At 39.5% G+C, this 27835-nt stretch overlaps 1 long non-coding RNA gene across 2 annotated transcripts in view; it reads left to right on the top strand.

The window, feature by feature from the left end:
- Window positions 1-27835, top strand: part of LOC121496578 — a 159378-nt gene that overhangs the window by 100750 nt on the left and 30793 nt on the right. The window contains exon 4 of one of the 2 annotated variants that reach the window (XR_005989274.1): window positions 6031-6081. The exons of the other annotated variant lie outside the window; for it this stretch is intronic. This is a non-coding gene — a long non-coding RNA (uncharacterized LOC121496578). The remainder of the gene's footprint in view (window positions 1-6030; window positions 6082-27835) is intronic. 2 annotated transcript variants of the gene reach the window in all.

Here is a 27835-nt window from a genome sequence, read left to right as displayed (position 1 = left end):
GACTCTATCCCAGGACCCCGGGATCACACCCTGAGCCGAAGGCAGATGATCAACCGCCGAGCCACCCAGGTGCCCCTCATTTTTCCCCCACTGAAGGTAGATCTGCAGCTACATGGTTGCTCGCCATCCAGAGCCCCACTCCTCATAGCTCACTTCCTGGCAGATGGCCTTCAGCAGTGACCATTCTTTGCTCAGCTCCAGAGTTTTGCTTCCCCGCCTTGTCAGATGTGATCCTGGGAAGTTGCTTCCACCAGTCCCCCCAAATTCACATTCAAGGACAGGGCTTGTTGGAGTCACTGTTTAGCCTTGATCACTTGCTTTGACAACTATGCTCTGTAGGCTTTCTCCAGAATCTGCAGCCACAGATATCTTTTCCTGGTATCTTCCCACATGTCTGTTAAGTCTTTGCTGACTTTCCTCAGATATTGTGGTTTGAGGTTGCAGCATCTCATCATTTCACCAATGATGGCATTAACATTGCAGTTTCTTATTTTTGTTATTGTTTTAGGGTGATTACGAAAGGAAGAGGGAGCATAGATGTCTTTTTTCTGCTATTTCAAAGACAGAAACTGATAGTTTCTTAGAGGATAGAGTCTGCTAGTCTTGTCCCTCTCTGTCTCACAGATATGTTGTCTTCGCTCTAGTTCAGCAGTGTTCAATACATCTTGTGTGATGATGGAAATGTTCTGTATATGTGCTGTCCTCTAAGATAGCTGACAGTCACATGTGGCTACCAAACACTTGAAATGTGGCTAGCATGACTGAAGAATAGAATTTGAAATCTTATTTAAATTAATTTATTTAAAATTAAACAGCCTAACCCTAGTTCTTTTTTTCTTTAAATGGGTATGTACTTTTAGAAGGCATATCTTTCCAGGTTTTATTTTTTTCTTTTGCCTGCTATAGCCCTTCACTATAGCAAAGATCATGGAATCCCCAACTGCTTGAAAGTAAAAAAGCAAAATGTTAGGATTTTTTTTTAGAAGGTAGACTAATATCTTAGAAATCTTATCCTCCATTAGCTGGCATCTACCTCTCCTCTTTCAATGGAGCCAAAGGCCAAGAGTTGGAGGCATCCATCAGCTTATCTGGAAGCAGATATATGGCGTGTTTTAGCCTCAGCTCCCATCTTTGGTACCTAAGGCAATACCAGGGCAGCTTTCTTTGGAATTTCTAATTAAATATGAAGAAAAAAAAATCATGGCTGGGTTCCTTGGTTTAAGTGGCATAAAACAAGGGGGAGGTAAGATATGGAATTAAGCGTGTTCTTACTTCTGGGGAGTGGATGACTCACAAACCTCCAAGCCTTGTCCGCCATTTATATCTCCAGTGTCTTTTTGCAACTTTCCTTTTTGTTCTTTATGTTCTGGACTCCTCTCAGACGCCAAGAACATGCTACGTCCCTGCTCACATTGTTCCCTCTGTTGAGAATCCCCACCATTCCTTTGCCATTGTTCACTTTTAACCTCTACTCATTCTTCAGGTTAAGAGTAGTTTCCTCAGGGAAGCCTTCTTTGACTCTTTCGTCTAGGTCAGCTGCACCTTGATGAGTGAAGTGATTTAGATATATGCCCCAGAAAGGTCACTATTTTTTTAGAATTAGAGCCACAGGTGGGAACACATCGGCTCCCACTCTCCATCTCTGAGATGCATAGATGTACATGGTGCTTATCATTTTAAGGTGCTTGAAGGAATGGTTCCAGTTTCAGAGTGGTCCTCCAGAAGCATGGGATGAAACTTCCTATTTGCATCCTACACTGTAAACTATTGACTTGATGCAAACAAATCATACAAGTCCTCCTCTCATGTATCAGTAAAACATTGAGCCCTCTGGGTGATTTGCAGCTGAACCCCTAGACTTTTTAGTTGTAATTTAAAAAAATGGTTATTTTCATTCACAGAACTCACAGGGTTTTAAACATGGACCTTTTGTTTTTATTTTTGTTTTTTTTAGAAATGCAGGGTGGAATCATAAAAAAAATCATAGCAAAATAGAAGAGGGGAAAGGTAGTGGTTTTACCTAATGAATAAAGTTACTTTCCAGTTTGCCAGTTTGCTGATCTACAAAGTACATTCATTGTTCTCTACCAATTTAGTGCTTCGCAATTAATGGAGGTAGGGCTGGATAGTGGATGAACTGAAAGAAAGGCAATGAAGAAAAGGGAAAATAAGAGAGAAAGATTGGCTTAAGATAGAGTGAAGGAAATCCCTAAGACTAATTTTCTCAATACAAGAGAGCTTGTAAAAGCAATTTCCCCCTTTCAAAAAGTACACTGATTATGCTGAGTCAGGCAAATGCTCCGTTAATATCTAAGCTGTTTTGTTCTGTTGTCTGGGAGGCTCATAGTATTATTCATTGACAAAGGGGACTTACCAAATAACATGACTTCTTTGAGTTTCCCAATGTACCTGGAGAGAATCGTTCATTAACAAGGACTAGTGTGAAAGGCCACTAATTGTTACTTCCTAATTGGAGTTAACTCAGGCCACATCAGGCGAAATGAGGATAATCAGGGGGCAGCTGGGATATTAGGCTATTTCTAAATGTTGTGAGTCAAATCAAGCCTTATTTTTCTTTATGGACTCCATTTAATTTAAAATTTTTAAGTGCACTAAGATTTCCTACACTTTGTTTGTACAATTATTTGTCTTAATTCACCAGGAACAGATCCACAAAAAAGATTCAAAATGTCAATAACGTTGTCAACCCATAAGTGTGGAATTCTCAACTCCTTCATGTAGATGGTGAGGAAAGTAGGACAGGCACAGGTACCTATTTTCAGGTGGCAACATGGTCTGAGATTCCTTATAGATGACTAATATTAATCGGTCATGTAATTGTTCCAAAGTAGCCTGAAAATAAAATGAAATTCAGATGAAGTCATTATGCAGGCCTAACAGCCTTCTGAGAGTCTAGGCCTGAGGCTAAGAAAATAAAAATGGATCTTATTTGTATTTAACCAACAAATGAATTAATTAGCTCCTTAAAAAGCTTTAAAAATGTCATATTTAAGTAGCCTTGCTCAGTTAGAATTGAAGAGAGTATTTTTGTAAGTCAATCACAATCAATATCCAGTGAAAGTGGAGGTATGTATCATACACATGGAATTTTTTTTGTATTTCTTTCTTTTCACCTGCCTGAGCACTTGCTGTCCTACATTCTTCAGTGAAGGATACATAATCCTTAATCTAAAGAGTGTTTTTTCTTTTTTTGGGTGATCGATGGCTCTTCATTTGATGGCCTTGGTAGAGCGGTAATAGAAAAGACCCAACGTTGGTGATCTCAAAGTAGTGGGAAAACTCACAGACTCATAGGAGTGGCCTCCAAGAGTTCCTTGGTCTGACCCAGAAATATGAACTTGGTCATTTATTGTCACAGGCACAGTGTCACTAACATGCGTCAATAAGACAGCATACCCACAAGGTAGAAATTCTGTTTTAATTGTGAGTTTTGCTACAAGCGTAGAGAATGATACTCAAAGTAATGAAAAGTAATGAGCTGTAAACCAAAGATTTTGTTCTTATGTTGAACTAAAGTTTACATGAAGCCTAACATATTTAATGAAATGTATAAACACCTTATAAATAAGCATAGATTGAAAGCTTTGTGCATCCCACCTTAGAATCTGAGAGGCTGGCTGTGTTCAGATAATCCAGCCTTCTCTTAGGCCCAGAGAAGATAACCTTTTTGCCTGAGAACATACAACTAGTAAAGATTCACACTTCTTTTCTTGAGTTTGGAAATAAACGTTTTTAATTAGTATATAAGACTTTTCCCCTTTGGATGGGATAGTGAAAGAGAATTTCTATAATTCTTCTAAAGTCTAACAAAATTATAGTAGTTTTATGTAAATTTTTATTGAGCAACTTTCCCTTCATAATCAACAAAATTCTCCAAATAACCTGTTTTGTTTCATCCTCACTTTTTTAAAAAAGATTTTATTTATTAATTAATGAGACACAGAGAGGGAGGCAGAGACACAGGCAGAGGGAGAAGCGGGCTCCCCGTGGGGAGCCCAATATGGGACTTGATCCTGGGACCTTGGGGTCCCACCCTGGCCCGAAGGCAGATGCTCAACTGCTGAGCTACCCAGGTGTCCGTGTATCCTCACTTTTACCATTACTACCACTCAGGTACACTCAAATGTATTTTATTTTGGTAAAATATTTTTATTCCTTGTTTACTGCAGTGAACAAGTTTCACTGGTTACTTTCACCTCAACCTTCCCCCCCCCCTTTTTTTTAACAACTTAAGATGTAAATTCTTTTTTTCTTTCAGCGTTCAAACTCTATCTTAGAAATCTCCTCATGAGAGCCTCAGCTCCAAATGAGAAGTTTTTTGAACAGATCTCATGCTCCCCTTTTTTCTCTTTACCTTAATCTTTTCTTAGAAGAGATTTATTTACTTGAGAGAGAGAGAGAGAGAGAGAGCAAGCGTGTGCCAGTACATGAGGGGAGGGACAGAGGGAGAAGGACCAAAAATGCTAAGCAGACGCCCCGCTGAGTGTGGGGCCCTATGTGGCGCTCAGTCCCAGGACCTCGAGATCATGACCTGAGCCTAAATCAGGAGCTGGTGGCTTAACTGACTGTGTCACCCAGGCACCTTCTCTCACCTTGATCTATAGATTTTTCAGGATGCTGATGTATTTGAAGTAGAGGAAGAGTGGCATGGTGCGGTGTGAAGTCATGCAGCTGGGAGGTTACCTCCGAGAGACTCTGAAGCAGGGGAAGAAGAAAGACCCCAGGCATGGATGAAACCAGCAGAGCAGGGAGCCAACACGAAACAGGGTTGCTGGGCAAAGTGGGGCCTGACCACGAGATGGGAGCAAGGAGTTCAGGTTTGTTCCAGGAAGGGATTTAGGGAGACTCATTTTATGATTCAGCTTCTTTGGTTCTCCCGAAGAAGCAAAGTGCAAATGCTTTTGGTTTGTGGAGTCAGGAAAGAATGCCTCGCTCCTCAGTGGAGCTAGTCTCTCCCAGCATCGCCCTCCCGCATCCCAGATCCTTTTAAGAGAACACAAAGCTTTCGTACCATAAAATTACAAGTCTTAACCCACTTGGAAGAGTTAACATCTCGGTATAAAGGGATATGGGCGGGAAGGTAAGTATGGGTATCAGATCCTTTCTGGTTTTGAGAGAAGCAAGGCTTTCTGAGAAGGAAAAGTGCAAGTGTTGTTCCAGGGGACTGGGACAAAAAAAGCTAAGACTGGTTATTGAAGATGAAACCCTTGTTTTATGATTTGCTTGTGGGGGTGGGAAGAGGCTGAAGTATTTTTTTTTTAAGATTTATTCATTTTAGAGGGAGAGCAAGAGAGTGAGAGACAGAGTGAGAGGGGAAACAGAGGCAGAAGGAGAGAGTGAGAGTCTCCAGCAGGCTCCCCGCTGAGCACATGCCCCGATGTGGGGCTTGATCTCGTCACCCGGAGATTATGACCTGAGTCAGAGGCTGATCCAGTGGAGCCTCCCAGGTGCCCCCCAAATATTTCTTTCATACCACCTCTGATCACTAATTCATTTTCCTCTAGAGATGTGCCCCCTCCCCCCAAAAAAGAAAGAAAAGAAAACCTTTTCTGCTGTAAATGATACACACACATTCTAGCTATTTGATTGTTGGTTCATAGGATATAACTGACAGAATGGCTTGAGATTTAGGATCTGTGTTACCTGAAGTCAAGCGTAGATGGTCAGTCTGGTTTTTGGTGTGGGTTCCCAGCCAGAGATGGCAGGGCCAAATAGTGCTGGCATCTAAGGGGGCGATAGATAAAGAAACCACTTGTATCTTTTTGTTATGACTTGCCTGGTTTGCTTTCTGCTTGAGAATGACATTTTGAGGTTCCTTGGGAAATTTCATACCGTTGTGTTTTTTGTTTTGTTTGTTTTGCAATTACTTAGGATGTGCAAACATCAGACAGGAGCGGGTCCCTCTGTCTCCTGATGGTAGCACATCCCGGGCAGCCAGTCAGAGCGCTGTGACTATTGTGGCGTCACCGTCACATCCCACTTTAAACAGCTTCTTTTTCCCTTCCACAGGATTGGAAAGGAACCCGAATTGAATACTTCGGCCACCGCAAGCGGGAAGTGGTAAATTAAGAAAAATAAATCATGATGATAATGAATTTATTCGGCTGTAAGCCTAGCTCTGGAGAGAGTTGTCCAAGTTATGGAGTGCCTAACGAGATTAGTGCAAATACCTAAGACTTTGTGATTTATTTAAAAATGTTTAGCTTTTTATTTTGGAATAATTTTAGATGTACAAGAATGTGGCAAAAATGGTACAAAGAATTCCTGTATGTCCTTCGCTTGTCTTCTCAAAATCACATAATTCATATTGATTTCATTTTAATTAGTCATCTTCAGATTTTATTGAGATTTGCTGATTGTCTCAGGTCCAGCATCCAGTCCAGGATTGTACTTCACATGTAGTTGCTGGCTAATGACTTTTAAAGATTGCTGTACCACCTACACTTTTTTTTTTTTAAAGCAATTAGGAACCTTTAGTATAATGATGTCATAATTATAAGACTAGCTCAGTAAAAATGTCCAAGCCCATTGATTATGAATTGGAATAATTGCTCTGATGTACTTATTCCAGGTAGAATGGAAAGTAAAAAGTCAAAAATTTCCCAAGCACATTTACTTCTCACCCATTTTAAATGGGAAGTGTTATTATAGTCTTAGAAGCATTTTGGCAGGCCAGCACTTCCCATGGTCATCTGGGTCAGAAGCCAAATTAGAATTGTCTCTTATTTTTAATCCATTCTGATATGAGTTCCAATATCATCACCTGACTTCCATCTTTAGCCACATTTAGCCAGAATTTATCCAAAGAGCTTTTTAATCATTTTGTGTTTCGACATATCAACTGTTGAAATTCTCACCTTCAATCAATGTAGTTGGAATTTTTTGATGCCAATTTTTGTGAATAATACTGGGTAATTAATATTTTGGGAAGTGGATGAATGGTTCCAGCCTCAAAGAGCTTAACTCTTATAGAAAAAGTACACATTTTTCTAAAAACTTATGAAGGTGTGTATATTAGGGTACTCCAGGGGAACCTGGAGATGCTGGCCTGCGTCTTCTTTAGGTCCTTCCTCTTGTACTTCTTGACAGTGTGGATGTTTCTGAGGAACTTGGGGTGTACCCCTTTAAAAGACTCCTATCTTTGTGATTGGGGTTTCTTGACACCATTTCTGTGTCATTTTGGGGACTGGTTGTGTGTGGCGAGGTTCTTGGATTTGGCACTGAAGCCCATGGCTCCTGAAGGGGCTGGGACTGGAAGAGAAAAAAATAAATGAATATTGTTGATGAATGAATGATTGAGTGAATGATGACTATTATACCACTAATGTAAATGATGAGTTAAATGGTTTAATGAGTTGATTGCTTAACATACTTTCTCCCAATTGCTTTTTCCAGCATCTAGAAAGCATCTTCCCTTTTGTTACCTTTCTTCTCTTCTTAGCATATGCTATCTAGAATAGTTGACAGGACACCTGGGTGGCTCAGTGGTTGAGCCTCTGCCATCTGCTCCAGGCGTGATCCTGGAGTCCTGGGATCGAGTCCCACATCGGGCTCCCTGCAGGGAGCCTGCTTCTCCCTCTGCCTGTGTCTCTGCCTCTCTCTGTGTGTCTCTCATGAATAAATAAGTTAAAATCTTAAAAAAAAAAAAAGAATAATTGACAAAATAGCTTACATGTTGCCACCCCACTGTCAACCTAGACAGATTCTTCTTCCTGTTTCCATCTTTTAGTGGGCATTGAAGATTGAGGATTTATTATCATTTGAAGACTTTGCTAGGGAAGAGCTTAGTTTAAAATCTCTAAATTATTATAAGGAGACGGTAATTTTGCAAAAATGACATCTGAGCAAATTTTCTCCATCCTTGGCATAATAGTTGCTATTTATTGAACTCCTACAGCATGTCAGGTGATTTCATTTTTATTTATTTCACAAATTTTTATTGAGCATGTACCATATGCCAAATACTGCTTGGAGAGCCAGGGTGTTTTAGTGTAGTAAAAAAAAAAAATGGACAAAAAGGTACACATGTCACGTATTTTGTAGTACGGGTTGGTTTGAGACCTATAATAAGAGTCACGTGATCCTTACAACAGCTCTTCAAGATGGGTCTTATTTTCCCTGTTTTACATAGAAAATAAAGAAGCATAGAGAGGTGAAGTCACTCATTCATGATCTCATGGTTATGAGTTTCAAACTGAGATTTGGGTGCAACTATCTTCCTCCATAGCTAATATATACTTTTGTGGTTCCATGTGCCTCCTTATTAGTATGACATTGTGGAGAAGCTTGGGATTGAAGGATAGAAGACATGAGGGTAAATTCCAGGTGAGTAACTCAGCTCAGTATGGCTTTGGCTGTATTTCGCAGACATCTCTGAATCTCAGTTCCCCCAGCTAGGTAGTAGCGAGACTCTGACTGGCAGCATTATCGTGAAGAGGAAATAAAATATTCTAGATGAAAACCCTTAGCACAGTTTGTGGCACAAAGTAGACGTCCAGCAAATGTTAGTTTCGTCTGCATCACAAGTAAAAAGAATATTCTAATTCTTTCCCACCATATTTAACATTCCTTTTTAAGGGTATAATAAAGTGAATTATTTCCAGCATCTGTATGATGAATCAAATTTTGCAGGTACTCTCGTCGTATTTTATTTTTGGAATAACTCCTGAGTTTACAGGTTGAATCAATGAAGGAACTCAGCGGGAGGGTGGGGAGATGGTGAAAATGTTAGAGAGATTGATTCAGCTTCCCAAGGCAATGGGGTAGCTGTCTCCTAAGTGATCTATGTCCTTACAGTGGCTCTTGGATGGACCCGAGGCTGTTGTTTGCCAAATGGGCCCCCATCCCGCTCCCCCACCCAGGAGCCTCCCTCCAGAACCTTCTGTTCCCCCTTTGCTGACTGTCTTCTCCGCCACAGCACCTGCCCCCACTGATATTTATATGGTGCCTTTGCCCCAACGACTGCCGTGGTCGCTGTTACTGCCCATCCCTGAAGCGTTGCTGAAAAATGCAAAAACATCATTCTGGGAGTCAGAATAACCATGTGACCTTGGGAACATTACTTAGTGCCTCCAGATTCTTATTTTCTGAAAAAACAAGATTAGAGAAGATGATTTCCTCAGATTTTCCCCAGTACTCTTCAATGATTCACCTTCTCTCATATCTTCTTCTTGCCTCTTGTGCATTTTGTTCATTCTCCTACCTGCTTTAAGCTCCGCTGGGGAGAAAAAGTGCTTTCATAAGACTAGGAACTGGGTCGGTAACAGCTTTTTCTTCTTCTCCCAGAGCAAGCGGGCCCATCTGCGTGTTAGAGAACATCCTCCTTCCCTGGTCAGGTCCTCCCTATTTGTGGAAGCTTTGCTTTTCAACGTCCACTATTGCTAGGTGTGTAGAGTTTGATTAGCCACAGAGAGGTTCTTTTTTGGGTGTTGGATAATTTTCTGTTTTTCTGAAGCCTCGGGGTCCTATAAAATTACTCTCTGGAAGGAATATGGCTTCACTATAACGACAACAAACAATACTTTTCAAAACAGTTTTCATATATTTCATTCTACTTTACAAAATGAAAGGTTACTCGCAGGAAAAAAAGAAGAAAGGATGAACACAATACATTCTGTACAGAATTACAAAGGTATTTTTCTCAAGCTTCTCTGGAGGAATTTTATTTTATTTTATTTTAAATTTTTATTTTTTGATAGTCACACAGAGAGAGAGAGAGAGAGGCAGAGACACAGGCAGAGGGAGAAGCAGGCTCCATGCACCGGGAGCCCGACGTGGGATTCGATCCCAGGTCTCCAGGATCGCGCCCTGGGCCAAAGGCAGGCGCCAAACCTCTGCACCACCCAGGGTTCCCCTCTGGAGGAATTTTAAAGTTGCTAGTGGGATCTTCTTACTCCCGAAGTGGCTAACGTGGCTCAGAAACTGGACTCAACTGAATTTTTAAAATGCAAATAAGTGTTTTTTTATTTTTATTTTTTAAGTGGACCGTATAGGACATTTAAAGTGTGATCTCATTTATGGTGTATTATATATTTTTTCCATCATGTACTAGCACAGCTTAATTTTTTTAAAGATTGGCATCTTAAATGCATGCAAGCAGACTTGACTAATAAAGGCCAGAGTGTCTGTCTCCTGCAGTAAGCACATCGGGGTTGACAAAAGGATCTCAACTGTCAAGGATCATTTAAAACCAATGAATTAAAAATCAAGAGGTCAGGGAGAGCCGTACGGAGATGATAAGGCTCTCTGTATTTGTCTTAGCAAGAGAAGTATTAAACCCGAGCGATTTTCTTCTTCATTCTCCACCCCACCCCACCCCCACCCCCGCCTGCACCAGGGAGAAATGTGAAACTCAATTTTACCCTTGGTTGAGAAGGTGCTAATTTGTCTGACAAGTTGTTGGAATCTGAGGATGCTCAAGGTATCCTTGATGTCTCGAACCTTCATGCCGAGTGAAGCATGCTTCTAATGTGTCAGTGTTTAGGAGATATTCTATATCTCATTAGGTAAGAACAATATAAACCACATGCATGCAGATGGGGCAGGAACTTGTCCCCTGTCGAAGGGAAAAACCTTCAACTTGTTAAAACCAAGGCATTTTTGGAATCACTCCCATCCGAGTAAATATTTGATCAGAGACTAACTATTCTTTTATATCCTAGAGGATTTAAATGAACTTTCTCTCCATTTGCTGCCTATTTCACGAGAGAGGCAAGTCTTCAAATCTTTCCCTTTATCGATTGCGATATCAGTGAGTATTTATCAAGAAGGCTCCTAAGAGAGGCGGCAATGTGAATATGAAAACTTTAATTCCTTTTCTTTTTAATTGTGTATTCATTGATTTTTCCCCCTATATTTTCTAAAGCCAAGAATTAGCTATGTTAGTGACCTTTTGCATGTTAACTAAATCCTAGTGGGTAAACTGATGCATTATTAAGAGAAAAGCCCTGTTGGCAAAAAAGACTTTTCCTAGCACGTAATTCACCCCAAGCCGCATGACTGATAACAACAGCTAACGCGGAATTTAACTCTTATTGTGGGCAAGGCACTTTTCTAAGTGTTTTTACTTATATTTACTTGAGTAACCCTCATAATAACCATGTGAGGTGGGCACTATTATTTTAGCTCATAGAAGTAGAAAAATGATGACAAAAGTTGCACCACTATAAGGTAATGGAGTCCAATTCAAACCTGGAAGGTCTGGCTGAGAGTCCATCTCCTACCTCCGATGCTATGCTGCTTTTCCTCCTACGTAGAGCCTCCACGGAGGAGTGATAGAGTATGTGGGGTAGGACTGCCTTGTGCAGTGAAGGGAAAATGTCATGTAGCCAATAAAGCCTTCCACAGGATCTACCTACGGCTGTTTTTTAAAAGGTAAAATTACGAAATAAACTTTAATATTTTCAACAACATTTACCTGCTATGTTTAACTGGCATTATATATTATATAAAGACTGAGCTCCCGAGGCACTCCTTCTAACATAATCAGAGCTCTTACATGTTGTTGAGTCCCTACTATGTGTGAGATATTATAAATGCATAATACCTTTGAAATAACTTATAGAATAACTTATACAATAAATTATTATTTATATTTCGGCATCAAAGAATATGAGATTCAGGGAGGCGAGTAAAGGGCTGGCTGTTTCTCAATATTCACTCTTTCCCACTTCACCAGGAATAAATCCTCCTGACTATTAGATGTTAAAAGAATACCTGGAATGAAGAGTATTTTTAAGTGTTTCTTGCAGCTCAGTGTTAGCATATAATTAAATTCTGGCCAGTAAGATGTGGGCAATTATGTGTGTCTTTTGAAAAGTGTCCTTAAAAGTGTCCTCTACTCCTGCCCCTATACTACTTCTTTCTGCTGGCAGGAACATAGATATGATGGCTGGTGCTCCAACAGCCTTTTTAGATTGTGAGGAGAAATCGTTGCTAAGAATTGAAATGTCCTGACACTGTTGATTCTACTCTGGACCACTGCTACATCAGTGCTTCTCAAACTCTCCTGTGCATCCAGATCATGTAGGGGTCTTATTAAAATGTAGAGTCTGATTCAGTATGTCTGGGGTGGGGCCTCAGAATTTGCAATGCTTTTTTAAAATTAGTTTTTTATTTTAATTCTAGTGTTGATAACATACATTGTTACATCAGTTGCAGTGTAGTGATTCCACACTTCCATACATCACCGGGTGCTCATCATAACAAGTGCCCTCCTTAATCCCCACCACCTATTTAATCCATCCCCCATCCACCTCCTCTCTGGGAACCATCAGTTTGTTTTCTATAGTTAAGAGTCTGTTTCTTGATTTGTCTCTCTCTCTCTTTTTTTCCTTTGCTCATTTGTTTTGTATCTTAAATTTCACATTGGAGTGAAATCATATTTGTCAGAGAAATCTGACTGACTTGTTTTGCTTAGCATTATACTCTCTAGATCCATCCATGTTGTTGCAAATGGCAAGATTTCATTCTTTTTTATTGCTGAGTAATATTCCAGTGTGTGTGTGTGTGTGTGTGTGTGTGTGTGTGTGGAAATACAGATGGATAAAGAAGATGTCATAATGTGACATATACACACACACACACATATATTTATCTATTTACCTATGGATTGGCACTTGTGCTTCTTCCCTATTTGGCCATCATAAATAATGCTGCTATAAAATAAAGGGATGCAGGCAGACTGGGTGGCTCAGTGGTTTAGCTCTGCCTTCAGCCCAGGGCATGATCCTGGGGACCCAGGATCGAGTCCCATGTCGGGCTCCCTGCATGGAGCCTGCTTCTCCCTCCGCTTGTGTCTCTCCCTCTCTCTCTCTCTGTCTCTCATGAATAAATAAATAAAATCTTAAAAAAATACAGGGATGCCTGTATCCATTTGAATTCAGATTTTGCATTTCTAGTAAGATCCCAGGTGATGCTAATGCTGCTTGCTGGTCCATGAGCTACACTTGGATTAGTAAGGTCGTAAGAGATAGTATCAGAATTAGTACCTGGGATTTTCAGATACCAAAACCCATGCTCCTTCCTTTAGGTCTGCAGCCTCCTTTAATATTTTCCCATTTATAATTCCTTCATATGTCCAAACTCTCATGACCATAAGATAATTATATCAGTGCCTTCATGACCTGTCTCCTTAGCAACTTCAGGATACAATGTAGATTCCTCACGTAAAACATAATTGTTTGATGCGGGTGAGGTTGGCATGGAGTGAAACTAAAGGGAAGATGGCAGTGTTCACATATTAATTTCAGTTTATTCAGTGATTCAGTTGAGTAGTTAGTTGAGTTATGGATGATTTTCAAGAGGACTAATGTCATATTGAGTTGATAGGAATATTCAGATCATAGGAGAAAACAGAGGTGCTCAACTTTGATTGCAAATCAGACTTTGCTGGGGAATCCCTAGGACTCCGGTTGCCCAGGCTGGAAGCCAGGCCAGATGGAACAGAAGCTTTGGGGTGGGTACCAGGCATCAGTCTCCTCAGTCTCTTCAGGTAAGCTCAAGGTATAACCACACTTGCAAACCACTGACCTAAATGGGTGCTTTCTTGGAAAATTCTATACCTCTTTCAAAAATCCTTCAGCCATTACAATAAACATCAAATGATTTTCTTGGAGTTTCTTGTGTCTGAATCAAGAGTCACAGCACAATTACTTGAATATTTTGGTGTCGAAGTGTATATTTACTATGAAAGTGTAAGAAGTCATTTGCTAAGGTATTCCCTAAGTTCAAGAGATCCTACGTAATGATCTAAAAGATTCAGTATAAACCAGGAACGTCTCCTCAGACTTTAAATAATTATTCAAACCACTATTCCTGAAAACTTTGCCTTCCTTATATATGTGCAGAGCACATTTTTATACACATGTACTAGTTATCATCCTTTTGCCCTCCAGGTGCCCTTTCACCCTCCTTCACCCTGCTGACTTACATGGACTACTTCCATGGTGCCCATGCCCTCTGTCTTCCAGTTGGCTTAGACCAGTGGGAAATCCCATCCACCCACTCTAAGATTTGAAGGAAAATGAGACAGCTCTTCGTTTGGCTCCGTTCAAGGTTTTCTCAAACTGGCTGTTTCCTTCCACTGAACATCATTGCTGCCTACAGGGTCACCTTCTCTACTGGTTCTATCATTTGGGGTCCTCTCCTCATGCCTCTAAGCTGAGGGGCAAAAGACTCCATGGCTCCTGGTCCCAGGTTCCTCCTGCATTATCCCTGGTGCTTACTCTCTACTCCACCCACAACTTTATATGATCTCTATGAAAACAAATTCGACTCAAATCATCCTGTTATGACTGTGCTGTTTGTTTCATTGGGACCTTGGTTAAGGTGCTTGATAAATACCGAGGTGAGAAAATCTGCCTGGAGGTCATGCCAGTGACAGAGGCAGTAACCAGAAGACCCTGGAGTGTTGCGTCATTCTACCAGACACTAGAGCCCAGGTCTGATGTGGAAGTACGTGTAACAGTTTTTAAGGGCATGTTTGCCTCAGTTCTTACTGGTGAATTACAAGTTAACTTCTGCGGCCCATTTATTATTTTATCATTTAAGATCATTAATGTAAAGATCCATGAGTATCAAAATCTACATGGCATGGCTTTTATTTATTACTTCTCTCGGTTACAGTTCCCTCTGGAGTATTTGCTATTCCTAGTATTTGCCCTGTATTTTTCTCCATCCATCTCTTAGCACGCTCTCTTACCTCCTCTTGGAATTCAAGGTCTAGATCAAGGACACCTGGGTGGCTCAGTCAGGTGAGCGTCCAACTCTTGGTTTCGCCTCAGGTCATGATCTCCTGGGTCGTGGGTTTGAGCCTGGGGTGGAGCTTCATGCTTTGGGCTCTGTGCTGAGCGGGGAGTCTGCTTGAAGATTCTCTCCCACTGCCCCTCTCCCCATCCACGCTTGCTCTCCCTCCGAAAGAAAGAAAGAAGGGAAAGAAGGAAGGGAGGACGGAAGCAAGGAATAAATCTTTTAAGACAATCATTTAAGGTCTAGATCAAATGCCCTCTGGCATGTTTTCCCTGATTTTTCTCATCAGTTTTGATGAAATCTAGCTCATGATCCCTATGTCTTTGGTGCTTTCCGCTTTACTTTATTCCTCACATTCATTCCTTTGAGCGCTGGCTGTCCTTGACCAAGCAACTATGTTTTCCTCTGTTTTGTTTTTCTTATCTATAAGGTGGGAATAACAATAGCGCCTACCTTGGTGAGTTACTAGGTTTGTATTCGATAAGGTAGGCAAGGCATTTCAATTAGTGTCTGGCACATAATGAGCAATAAATATTAGCTGTTTTATGATACTTATGCCCTCGTAATGAAACTATTTGGCGCGTGCTACTTTTCTGCAATATATTTATGGGACAGTGACAGTGTCACCTTTGTATCCCTGGCATGGCACAGAGTTGATGGGTGGGTAGTTGGTTAGTTCGTTTGAATACGTGTTCATTTAATGAAAAGAAGGGAAAATGGCACAGCGGTTAAACGCCGGCTCTGAGACGTATTTCCTGGGTGAGAACTCTGGTTTTCTAGCACTGAGTGTTTGTGTGGCTCTGAGCAAAGTATTTAATCTCATTTTGCCTCAGCCATCCCCTCAATGAATGAGAGACTAGAATTTTACCTCCTAGGATTGTTAAGACTTAAATGAGATAATTCTGTAAATTACCTCGCACCAGGCCTAGAACGGGGTAAGTAAGGATGCAGTAAATAAAAGTATTCTTAAAGGAATCGTAAGATTAGAAAGAAAGCAATCCAGGGAGAGAATCACATGTGAAGCAAAAATGCTGTGGTTTAATGATTATTGTTTTAAAAGTATAATGCAGGGAAAACAATTGCAGTGAAAAAAAATATATATTCCTGATAGATAAGGAAAGCATTTTGAGGTTGAGAGTTATGTCAGGACAGGGTATCCTTGTATAAAACTGCTCTAGTGATGTGAAAAAGATTCATATAGTCTATCTCTTGCCAAAGGGTATGTCAAATATGAGATTTACACTTCCTAAGTGTTGTGGATTGTGATACGTGCCATTTATTTGCGTGTCAGTAACTCTATATTCATTCCTATAGAGGACCCATTCACTTCTCGCTGACCTCCTCTTTCCACTCTCGTACATTCCTCATTACATACCAGATGTGTACTCTGATGTATGGCCAAAAATCTAGGTGAATCAAGAGTGGCGGTATAGAGTAGACAGCAGCCGTGTCTTGCAGTGATTCATTCTAATTACACCAAAATCTAACTAATGGAGAAGTCAGTGCAGTTGGAAGAGAAAGAGGAATGTGGCTTCTCTTTCTGCCTTTTCCTTTCCAGAGACTGACCCTCGTGAACTGTTGGAACTTGATAGCCATAATCAATAGCTTGTAAAACAATAAGGTCAGCATTGTAAAGATTCAGATTTTCTGCTTCCAAATGTAATGGAAACAAGACTGGTGTGCTGAGCCATTGAGGTGAGTCTGACCTTAGCTGACTGACTCTGATAAAAGACCCAGAGCAGAGGAAGAGATAAAAGAATAACACAGGGAAGACCTGGTTGTAAATATAATATCAGCACCATCCTTGTTTCTACTCTGGGAACATGCTGAATTGTTATTTTGCTATTATTTTAAAGGTAGAAGGTCCCAGTTCTAGTAAAAGAGTAGATTATTTCAGGAGGCTCAGGAATGGGGGGCCTAGATACGTTCTCCTGAAGGTGGCTCCATCAGTGTGTTTCAGCTGCCTTTACATGAGTTTGAGTTAATTCCATGAATTCACTCACATTTCCTAAGTACTAAGTTTACCTACAATTACTTTTTTTTTCCAAGATTTTATTTATTTATTAGAGACACACAGAGGCAGAGACACAGGCAGAGGGAGAAGCAGGCTCCACGATGTGGGACTGGATCCTGGGTCTCCAGGATCATGCCCTGGGCCCAAGGCGGCGCCAAACCGCTAAGCCACTGGGGCTGCCCTACAATTACTTTTTAAAGACAAGGGATTAGGATTGTTTATCTCAGAATTCTGACTGGAAGTGGTAGTGGTTCAGGGGTCAGATATGTCTACATTAAAAGTGCATACTGAAGGAGCATTGTAGGTCTGCAGATTTCTGAATCAGGCTGCTCTTGATATAGCAGCTATTTCCAGTGTATTTCTGCAAAAACATTTTAGAATTTGATTACAAAATATGGAGGAAAGAGATAGCCTTGTGGGCTAACTAAATGCTTGTCTCCAAGTTAAGAGGTTGTTTCAATCACAGGGCAGATACGTATGAGCTGAGATTTGAGTCCTATCTTAGCTACTGTCAGGAAAAAAAAGAAACAATTTCTTATATTAAAAAGATCTTTATAAGTTTTCTGAAAATGTATCAGTGGCTTAAAAGTCAAATAACCACCACCAGTTTTACTTCTGGTGATTGAAGTGTAAGGATTTAAACATCTGTAGAGTAAATTTCTCCTTCCAATAAATGTGACTTTAAAAATTAGAAGGAAAAGGTCTTCTTAGCACGTGTCATGTGTTTGTCGAAGATAGATCATTCGAGCGTTCAAGATGCTCAGCGAAACGAAGAGGTTCAGGGATAGCCATTTAGAGATATGGGGCCACTGAGGGTATAACCATCAGCCCAGGGAACAGAAGCTCTTACTTAGGTGAAAGACAAGCAGGTGGCAAATGATACAAAATGGACTCTTGCATTGAATACACTTTGAGTTGAGTTTATAGTAAAGTCTTGCTCAGTATTCCCCGATTGGAGTTTATTTTCCAGTCAACTGTCCTCTGCTCTACCAGCTGAGCTCTTGAAGGGTGCACTGTCCTGCTTTCTAGATTCTTATGTAGACATCCTTTCTTTCCAAAGGAGGCGAAATAGGAGTCACTAAAAAGAGGTACTTTGTGATGCTCACTGATGGGGAACTGTCAAAGCTAAGGCATTAAAACATTTGTGATATCATCGAAATGATAAATGTCACCAACATCACCTCGCACTGTGCCTTTCTCATAATCGCTATTAAGAACCTTGTGGGAATGCTGCAGCTCGTAAGAGCTAGACAGTTCTAATTTTGGAGATTTGAAAAATGCTGCTTTGCCCAATTATTATAATGTGAATTTGGAATGGGTATTTTTCAATGATATCTCTTCACTGAACCAAATACAGGTATCCTCCACTTTTTGAAAGTTCATTATCAGACCACTCCATTTTTATGAACGACCTGTGTTAGCATTTGGTTTTGGTTACCAAAAGGAATCCTGAGAGGTTTTTTACTTCTACCAAAAAAAAAAAAAAAAAAAAAAAGGTGAAAAGCAGAAAATAGTTCAGGGTCTGTTTTACAGGGAGATCTTGTAGGGATGAGCTGTAAGAATAGCCTCCCCACGTTTCTGCCCCGGAAACTACACTTCTACTCCCTAGACTTTTTCAGCTTACCAAAAATGGTTTTGTAGGGATGCTCTACTTTCAGATAGCTGAGGGGGACCTGTGTCACATTTTGAGGAGCCAGAGGAAGTTTTGGTTAGTGACCCTCATCAATACCTGGGGGAGTAATTGAAGGGGAAGTGAGGAGACGTACTGGTCATTTCATACATTACATAACAGTGTAAATACCAGAAGAGTGAGCTCCAGGATATCTGTAGATCAGCTCAGAGATGCCACTTCCTAAGGAGGTTTTGTTGAACTACAGCAGAGACTGATTTAAATGTTTAAGAAAGTGAGGTAAAGATCCTACTAGAATAAAGACCACCCAGAGAGCTGGACCACAAAGTCATTAGCATAATTTTTATTAACTGTCTGTCATAGCAGTTCACATCCTCGCTACTAGGTGATCTTGAACATTCACAGGAAATTGAATCCTGGGAATTATATAATATTCTGAGGATTTAGCTAAAGATACCCAGGATACCAAAATATTTGCAGTAGTACTTGTATTTGCTCATATAAGTACAAGATAGACACTGATTGTAATATGTTAATAATTTCATTATGTTGTCTCTTAAGGACCTTTATCAGATGTCTTGAGACTTCCACGCATTTATCAAGATCATAAGATCTCAACAATGATGTTGAAAGCTGCCTTGCAGAAGTGCAGTGTGACTTCTCCAAACACAAGCTTGCCCTCGATTCCCTAATGTAAGGAGCAAAAAGCCCTTTGAGAAGAAATACAAAGAATCCCCATCCAAAGTATTTATACCGTTAGAAAAGTCTGATTTTAGGAAACTCTTGAAGGATTTCCCAAGGTTTTGTCCACTCTTCTTGAGGTGCTGGAGGTTTCTGGGAGAGAGTCTGTATCATTTTCTTTGATTTTGGCCACTGTACCAATTCACTGAGATGGAAATATTTCCCTTATTTTTCAGGAAAAAAAATAATAGAAAAACTTGATTACCAAATCAAACAAGCTTTCCTCAGCACAGCTGTATGCATCACTGTGCCAATTGTGCTGGTTCTGAAGTCTAGTGAATATTATGGTAAAACTAAGGGCAGATTCGATATGGGTCTGTTTTCACTTTTTATTTTAAAATAATTTTAATGTTATAGAAAGGTTGAAAAATAGCATAGAGTTTATGTATATCTTTCATCCAGACTCTTATAATATTATCATCTCATGTAAGTAGAGTGAGGTTACAGAAAATTACCCTTCACACAATACTAAACTACAGATTTTATTTAAATTTTCCACTTTTGTCTGTGCCAGGATCCAATGTAGGATCTCCAACGCTTTAAGTTGTGCTTCCTTATCTCCTACAATCTATAACAACTTCTCAGTCTTTGTGTTTCATGACCTTGACACTTTTGAAAAGTACTGCTTAGTTATTATGTACAATATATCTCAATTTGGGTGTTCCTGGTGTTACCCATAATTAGATTAAGGTTATGCATTTTTGGTAAGAATACCAAAATGTGATGTGCCCTTCTCAGTGAATCTCTCAGGAAGTACACGATGTTGATATGTCTTATTACTGGTGATGTTCATTTGTTATAGTTTGTATTCCATTTTGGATTTCTCCCATTTCCTGGTTATTTTCTAATTTACATACAGTAAAAAAGTCACTGTTTGTATCGTACACTTCAGTGTTTTTTGACAAATTCAGAGTTATGTTTCCATCACTATAGTGATGATACAGAACATTTTTATTTTCCCTATCTCTCATTTTGCCTCTTTGCAGTGAATCCCTCCCCACATTTCACTGCCAACCACCGATTTGTTTTTAGTTTTCCTATACTTTTGCCTTAGTAAAATGCTTTTAAGATTCATTCTTTTTTTTTTTTCATGAATCAAGGTTGCTACACTTTATTGCTGAATAACATTCCACTGTATAGAGGTAACGCAGTTGGCTTATACATTCAGTTGAAGAACATCTATTTTTGATAATTGTGAATAAAGCTGCTATAAACATCTGCATGTTAGGTATATATCAAGGTTTATTTCTTTCTCATAAGGATGCCCAATTTTTTCAGAACTGTAGAATTCCCTTTGCCCTTCTCTAAAAATTCAGTTGACTCTACCTGTACGGGTCTGTTTCTGGACTCCTATCCATCACTGTGTCTGTCTTTTCAATGATACCACATGGTTTTTTTCACTATCACTTTATGCTAAGTATTGAATTTGGGTAGTGGGAGTCTCAACTTTGCTCTTTCTCTCTCTCTCTCTCTCTTTAAAAGATTTTATTTATTTATTCATGAGAGAGAGGGGGAGAGAGAGAGAGAGAGAGAGAGAGAGAGAGAGAGGCAGAGACAGGCTCCATGCAGGGAGCCTGACGTGGGACTCCTGGGACCCTGGGGTCACGCCCTGGGCCAAAGGCACAGGCCAAACCTCTGAACCACCCAGGCGTCCCAACTTTGCTCTTTCTCAAAGTTGTTTTGACCACTCTGGTTCCTTTGTCTTTCCATAATACATTTAAAAATCAGTGTGACAATCTTTAGTCCCCTCCTCCCCCCAACAAATGAACAAACAAGCAAGCCCAGCTTGCTTACATTTTATTTGTGAATGTAACAAATTTATAGATTAATTTCGAGCCTTTACAATATTGTCTTTACAATAGCATCCAAATTTATGATACAATATTATGTAATATTATAGTATTATGTAGTTAAAATACGATTACAACACACTTGCTGTATAATGCAACAATTACAATTAACAATTACAATATTGTACAATATTACAGTGCTATATAGTATTTCATTACAATATTGGTTCTTCCAGTCCATGAACAGATACATGTCTCTGTATCTGTTTACATCTTCTTGGTTTATTTTATCAGTGTTTTGTAATATTCAGCATACAGATCCTGTATATATTCTGTTAGATTTGTATATTAATATTTCATTTCTTTCTTTTTTGTTTTTTGGTGCTCTTGTAAATGACACTTAAAAGAAGAAATAAAACTGTTTCTATTAGTAGAAAACGTGACTGTCAATAAAGAAAATTCCAAATAATCTATAAGACCTTCTTGAACTAATAAGAGAGTTTATCTAAGTCACAAAACACAAGGCCAACATACAAAAATTAACTGCATTTCTGCATAACAATGAATACTTAGAATACAAATTTATTTTTTAAAGTGTCACTTTAAATGAATCACTTGAATGCCTTTTTTTCTCTTTTCCTTTTTTTTTTTTTTTTTAAACTTGGTTGGAATTTCTACTATTAGATTCAATAGGAGTTGTGAGAAAGGGCACCTCTTGTCCCTATCTTGGGGGTGGGGAGCATTTAGTCTTTTGACATTAGTTGTAGATTTTTTATAAAAATTCCTGTATCAAGTTAAGGAAATTCTCTTCTATTCCTAGTTTGCTGAGAATTTTTATAATACATGGGTATTAAATTTTGTCAAATGCTTTTTCTGTATTGAGATTATCACACATCTTTTTTTCTTTACTGTATAACGCAGTATACAGTAATCTATGTAATATGAATTACATAGATTAATTTTTGAATGTTGATGATGCCTTGAATTCCTGGGATGAACTTGCTTAGTTGCTACTTATTGTCCTTTTTCTATATTGCTGGTTTTGATTTGGCAATATTTGGTTGACCATTTTGCATGTATGCTCACGAGGGATATTAGCCTATAGTGTATGTGTGTGTGTGTGTGTGTGTGTGTGTGTATGTGTGTGTGTATATATAAATATATATATATATAATGCTTTGGTTTGGTTGTGGTAAATGTTATGCAGAATTGTTCCTATTTTTTTTTCCTTAAATATTTGGTACAATCTACCAGTGGAATTGTCTGGACTTGGAAATTTCTGTATTGGAAAGTGTTAAACTACGAATTAAATTTCATATATATTATTTGTATGTATATATTCAGATTATCTATGTCTTCTGGAGTAATCTTGGTAGTTTTTGACTTTCAAGGAATTGATCGTTTCCACCTAAATCATTGAATTTTTTAATATAAATTTTTTTTTGTAATATTTCCTCATTAACCTTGGGATATGTCAAGATCTGTAGTGATGCCCTTTTTTTTTTTTTTTTCATTCCTGATTTGGTCATTTGGTATTCTCTGGTTTTTCTTTGTAGTTCGTCCAGAAGTTTCTCAATTTTATTACTCTTTTTAAAGGACAAACTTTGGTTTTATTGGCCTCTTGTATTGTTTTTCTGTTTTCAATTTAATTAATTTTTACTTGTTTCTATATTATTTGCTTCCTTCTGCTTTCCTTGGAATTAATTTGCTTTTCTTTCTCTAGTTTCTTAAGGGAGAAAATTAATTACTAATTTGGGGACTTTTTTTCCACATAGGTATTTGATGGCTAAATAAAATTTGATGGATAAATAAAATCGTTTCTAATCTCTTAGCTGCACACTACACATTTTTATTTGTTGCATTTTTATTTTTATTCAGGTAAAATATGTTGTTTCTCTTGAGGTATCTTTGATGCATGGGTTATTTAGAAGTGTGTTATTTATTTTCCAAAACTTTAGGGTTTTCTAGTTTTCTTTCTGTTATTGAGTTTTAGTTTATTTCATGTATATATATATTTGTGTGTGTGTGTGTGTGCGCCCATATATATGTGTGTGTGTGTACACACCCTATATGTACACACATACATATATTTTTTACACAACAGGGTGGGTCATAATATATCCATTGTCATGGAGATGCGTAGAGATCTCTATCAGTCTGTTAAGTAACTACATTGTATTCTATTGTATAGATAAGACCTTATTTAAATATTGAATCCACTGTTGATGGAATTTAAGGTGTTCAGTTTTCAACTATTAACAATTATGCTGCAGCAATCTTGAATTATAATACATATTTAATACATATTTGTATTCCTTTAATTGTTTATTTTTTTAAAGATAGAAAGAAAGAACGTGGGTGCACACAAGTGGGGTGGGGAGGAGCTGCAGGAGAGAAAGAGGGAGAATCTTAAGCAGGCTCCATGCTCAGCGTGGGGCACAACACGGGACTCTATCTCACCACCCTGAGCTGAAATCATGTGTTGGATGTGTAACTGACTGAGCTACCCAGGCGCCCCTATATTTGGAAGGAAGTTTTAAACAGGATAAAATTTTAAAGTAAAATTATTAAGGAATAGGGTATGCATAGTTTGAATGTTGACGGATATTTCCACGTATCTCCCCAGAAAGGTCATACTAGTGTCCATTACCACTGGGAGTGTATGGGAGTGCCTGTTTTTACTCCATACCATTTCCAAATACTGTTCCCCCCTGGAGTGTATTCTCTGAGCAATAGGATGCTGCTAAGACTTTGTATATTGTTATGGATATGATGAATTCAGTGTTTGGGCATAACAGCTTGGCATTAGCATTAAGAGAATGGATGGAGATGAGTGAATTTTGATGCATGGAGACAAATGTCATAATCCAGCCTTGAGGATTTGAGAGCCAGCACCAAGCTAGTTGGATTGCAGTAGGAGTGTAGAGAAGGGATTAACGTTTCAAAGAAACTGAAATGGGACTTACTAGTGCTTGAATGTAAGGACCGAATTTGGATTCAGAAGACTAGGATTTGAGTCTCAGAGATTCCATTGTTACCAACTTAGTGACCTTGATTAATTTTTCCATTTCATTTTCCTTATCTCTAGCAGGTTTACTGCAAGGATTAAGCAAGGGAATTTATATGATAGTCTTAAAAACTTTAATATCTGATGGAAATGTCAGATAAATGTAAAAACATGTGAGATGTGATGGGAAGGAGAGGAAAGATTGAATAATAGTTCCCGTATTTCAGCCAGGTGGTCCAAGAAGTGAAGAGACACTGGTGGAAGGAGATGATTGAAAGGGTCAGATTTGGAACTGTTGTGTTTGGGGTAACTACAGAGCTTCCACATTCAAATAGCCAAGTTATGGGTACAACTGAATTAGGATTAAGGAGATAAAGATTTGAGGGGCACTGAAGGGCTCAGGGTGTGATCCAGGGGTCCTGGGATCAAGTCCCACATCGGGCTCCCTGCAAGGAGTCTGCTTCTCTCTCTGCCTGTGTCTCTGCCCCACCCCCGTGTCTCTCATGAACAAATAAATGAAATCTTTAAAAAAAAGGGGGGGGGGAAAGGAGATAAAGAGTTGAAATGAATTTCCTCTGAGAAGGACTAGAGGTTGGCTCTCTGACCACACAGTTCCTCCTCCAGTCTTTTGGCTGCACATAACTAATAGGTTGAACATCCTTCACTGGGTCCCTCTTCTTCCAGAAAGGGCTGAAGTGGCCTATGGTGATCTCGTGTTAATTGGAATCTGGCTTGTTAGTAGGATCTTTCAAACATATTGTGCTTGGGATCATGTTTGGAGGCTAAAACTCAAGTTCGTATGCTTGGAAAAAGGCATCGTCTGTTTTAGCATGACTTCTCCATTGAGGAGAGGATTATAGAAAAGATACTAACTGATGTCATGAGAATTAAATCTAAATATAATGGAATTGCTTGCCTTTTAGGTGAGAGACCCCCAGTCAGTAATAATGAAAACGATACCACTTTTGTCCTCAGCAAGCTTAAATCTGATAGGAAGAGGATTGATGTCTAAATTTAATAAAAATATCGCTGGTGTCTTGTTAGGTTTGTGTATTGACACAGTGGAGAAAGGAGAGGCAAAGAAGGGAGTAGTCAATTCTACATCCCAGCGGGAGGAAGGCAAATATTTCAGAATCTGGGGGGATGTTGATTGAGCTGTGACTTGAAAGATAGTGTTTGTGGGTGTACAAGGCAGGACACTTAGGGAAGAGAGTATGGATCTTCTGTCGATTGTGTGGATGGGAGATTTTTGAATCCACGGTTCAAAAATTTATTCAGGATAACATTTGTTAAGTGTCTGCTACATGTCAAACAGTTCTAGACTCCAGGAACAGAAGAGTGAGTGAATAAATGAATGGGTCAAAACACAGCCACTCTCATTGAAATGTGGAAATATCCGTCAACATTCAAACTATGCATATCATATTCCTTAATAATTTTACTTTAAAATTTTATCCTGTTTAAAACTTCCTTCCAAATATAGGGGCCCAGTGTGATGGCACCTGCAAGAGGATCACCGTGCCTGGAGCTCAGGGAGTGATGAGATGGGGCAAGGTTGCGTTGGAAGGGCCACGTTGGGGCTGTGCCCTGGCCGGGATGGCGATCTCCTCGGCCTTTGCCCCAATTCTGTCAACTTTAGTCTTGGTTCTCATTCATTTGAATAATGTGCTCTGCTTCATCCAAATGATGTGCAGCTGCTCTGTGCCCCCACCTGTACCGCTCAGTCCTAAACCTGAGATGATTCGGTGAGATTTGATCATGATTTTGAAAGATGATATCATCGGTTCATATTGACCTTGCTGTGGTATAATGATTGTCATGCCCGAAGTTTATTTTGATATGTTGGGTCAAGTGAAGTCTTCTGAGCTTTTGTATTAACAGATTGAAAAGAAGCAGGGAAAGAAAAAAAAATAACAAAAACGTATTTTAACTCCTGGAGAAGAATAAATATGTGCCCCTTCTCTTGAGCACAGTATACTATGACTTATGTGCTACTGCAACCTAATGAAGCCTGAAGTGATTCGAAATCCGGCCTGCTGCATAATCATTCAGACAGATCACCTGTTTGCGGGGGTGCCTGAAGCCCAGCAGGCTCCCAGAGGAAAGAGAACTAACTGTTCCAGTCTTCAGCATCTCCAGTCATGACCTGGCAGTTGGGCTGCTTGCAGCCGCTCTAGTGCCTCAATTGCAGGCCTCCCCTCGATTAAATGATTTGCTTTTTTCCTCATTATTTGTGTTCCTTTACTGTACTCTTCTTTGTCTTTGCTCTCAGTTATCTTGCCATGAGAATAATTTGCTTATTAACCCGTGAGGACAAGTTTGTCATGCCTTATCTTTCCATCCGAAGGAAATGTCACTTGTGGCTTGTGCAAATTATTTTGACTTCATGACATCCTAAAAACATATATTTGATGTTGGGATATAGTCTGATGTCCCACAAATACAGACACCCTTTCTTTTAAAACATTTTATTTAAATATAACAAGGGCATAGAATATATTTTATCTTTAGATCACCAAGAAGCACAAAACCTTCTCTCTTCATGCAAAGTCTTTAAACATAGTAGCTTCTCCTGACCTGGGTTCTAGACCACACTTGCATCTTTTAAGTGGACATAGTCATTTCCCCAGAGTATGCATTTTCTAAAGGTAGGCTTGGTGGCAGCTCCTTCTCTCGCGCCTTGCGTAGTTCCGGCCTGGGGCGTGGAGGGGCCACCAGCATTCTGTATGGTGCACAGCACTGTGTACACAGAAGGCCTTCCTCCTGTCATCTGAGACCCTGTACCCTGCCTCCTCTTGTCCCTGATACCAGCACCTCTGTGTCACTGCTCGACATCACTCCGTCCATCTGTCTGTCTTAACTCCACACGGTAGATGCACAATGGTTTTTGCCGAATACCTTCAGAGGAGATGGCTATGCTATTAGAAGGTGTGTGCAGATGTACTGTAGACTCCAGGTGGTGAGGTCAGCTGTCTCCATTGCGTGAGTTCAGAATCCCTCCAAAGTGCCAAAACCCACCCCTTTAAGATGATCCTGGCTTCACATTCTCAGGTCTTTTCTAAAAACATCCTATTTCTGTTCCATTTTGTTTGTATTTCTTTTTCACGCTCATCTGACATACCATATTCTTTCTTTTTTTCCACTTATTAAATTCATTTATTTATTGTTAGCCTTGGACTGAGGGTTTGTCTTTTCACTCTTCTGTTCCTTGAGTCTAGAACTGTGTTTGACATGTAGCAGACACTTAACAAATGTATCCTGAATAAATGAATGAGTAAAAACACAGCCACTCTCTTTTTCATTCTCTGTCTGCTTTCTTCTTTTCTCCATGGACTGGCTTTTTTTTTTTTGTTTGTTTTTTTTTAGTCCTATGTTTTCAGGGCACAAATGCACCAATCCAGTTTCCACATCATAGCCTCAAACACATTCCCAGTCTGAGTTACTGCTGTTTCTCAGTCTCTATCCTAAATTCCCAGGCGAAGAGATAAAATTGATGCTGCTTGCATCAGGAATGTGCCCTGGTCCAACTGGTCATGGACAAGCTGTTAGGGACATAAAGAAGCTGCTAAGATTGTTTCTAGGATCCACTTTTCTGGGGATGAAAGGAAATTCCAAGAAAGAAAAAATAACTGCATTGAATGGGTAGCAGGTATTTCAGTGATTCACAAATTCTGATGAATGCTTCTCAAATCATTTAAAATTTCCTAAATATTTTAAATGAGCTTGCAAAAGGGTATTGTACGAGCTCCACCTGCCATAACAAAATACCATAGACTGGGTGGCTTAAACAACAGAAATCTATTTTCTCACAGTTCTGGAGGCTGGAAGTCTGAGTTCAGGGTGCAGGGATGGTTGGGTTCTAATGAGAGCTCTTGCTGGCTTGC

The sequence above is a fragment of the Vulpes lagopus genome, chromosome 1 (genome assembly GCF_018345385.1).
Source record: "Vulpes lagopus strain Blue_001 chromosome 1, ASM1834538v1, whole genome shotgun sequence".
Taxonomy (NCBI): Eukaryota; Metazoa; Chordata; class Mammalia; order Carnivora; family Canidae; genus Vulpes; species Vulpes lagopus.
This window is presented reverse-complemented; position numbering and strand designations above follow the sequence as displayed.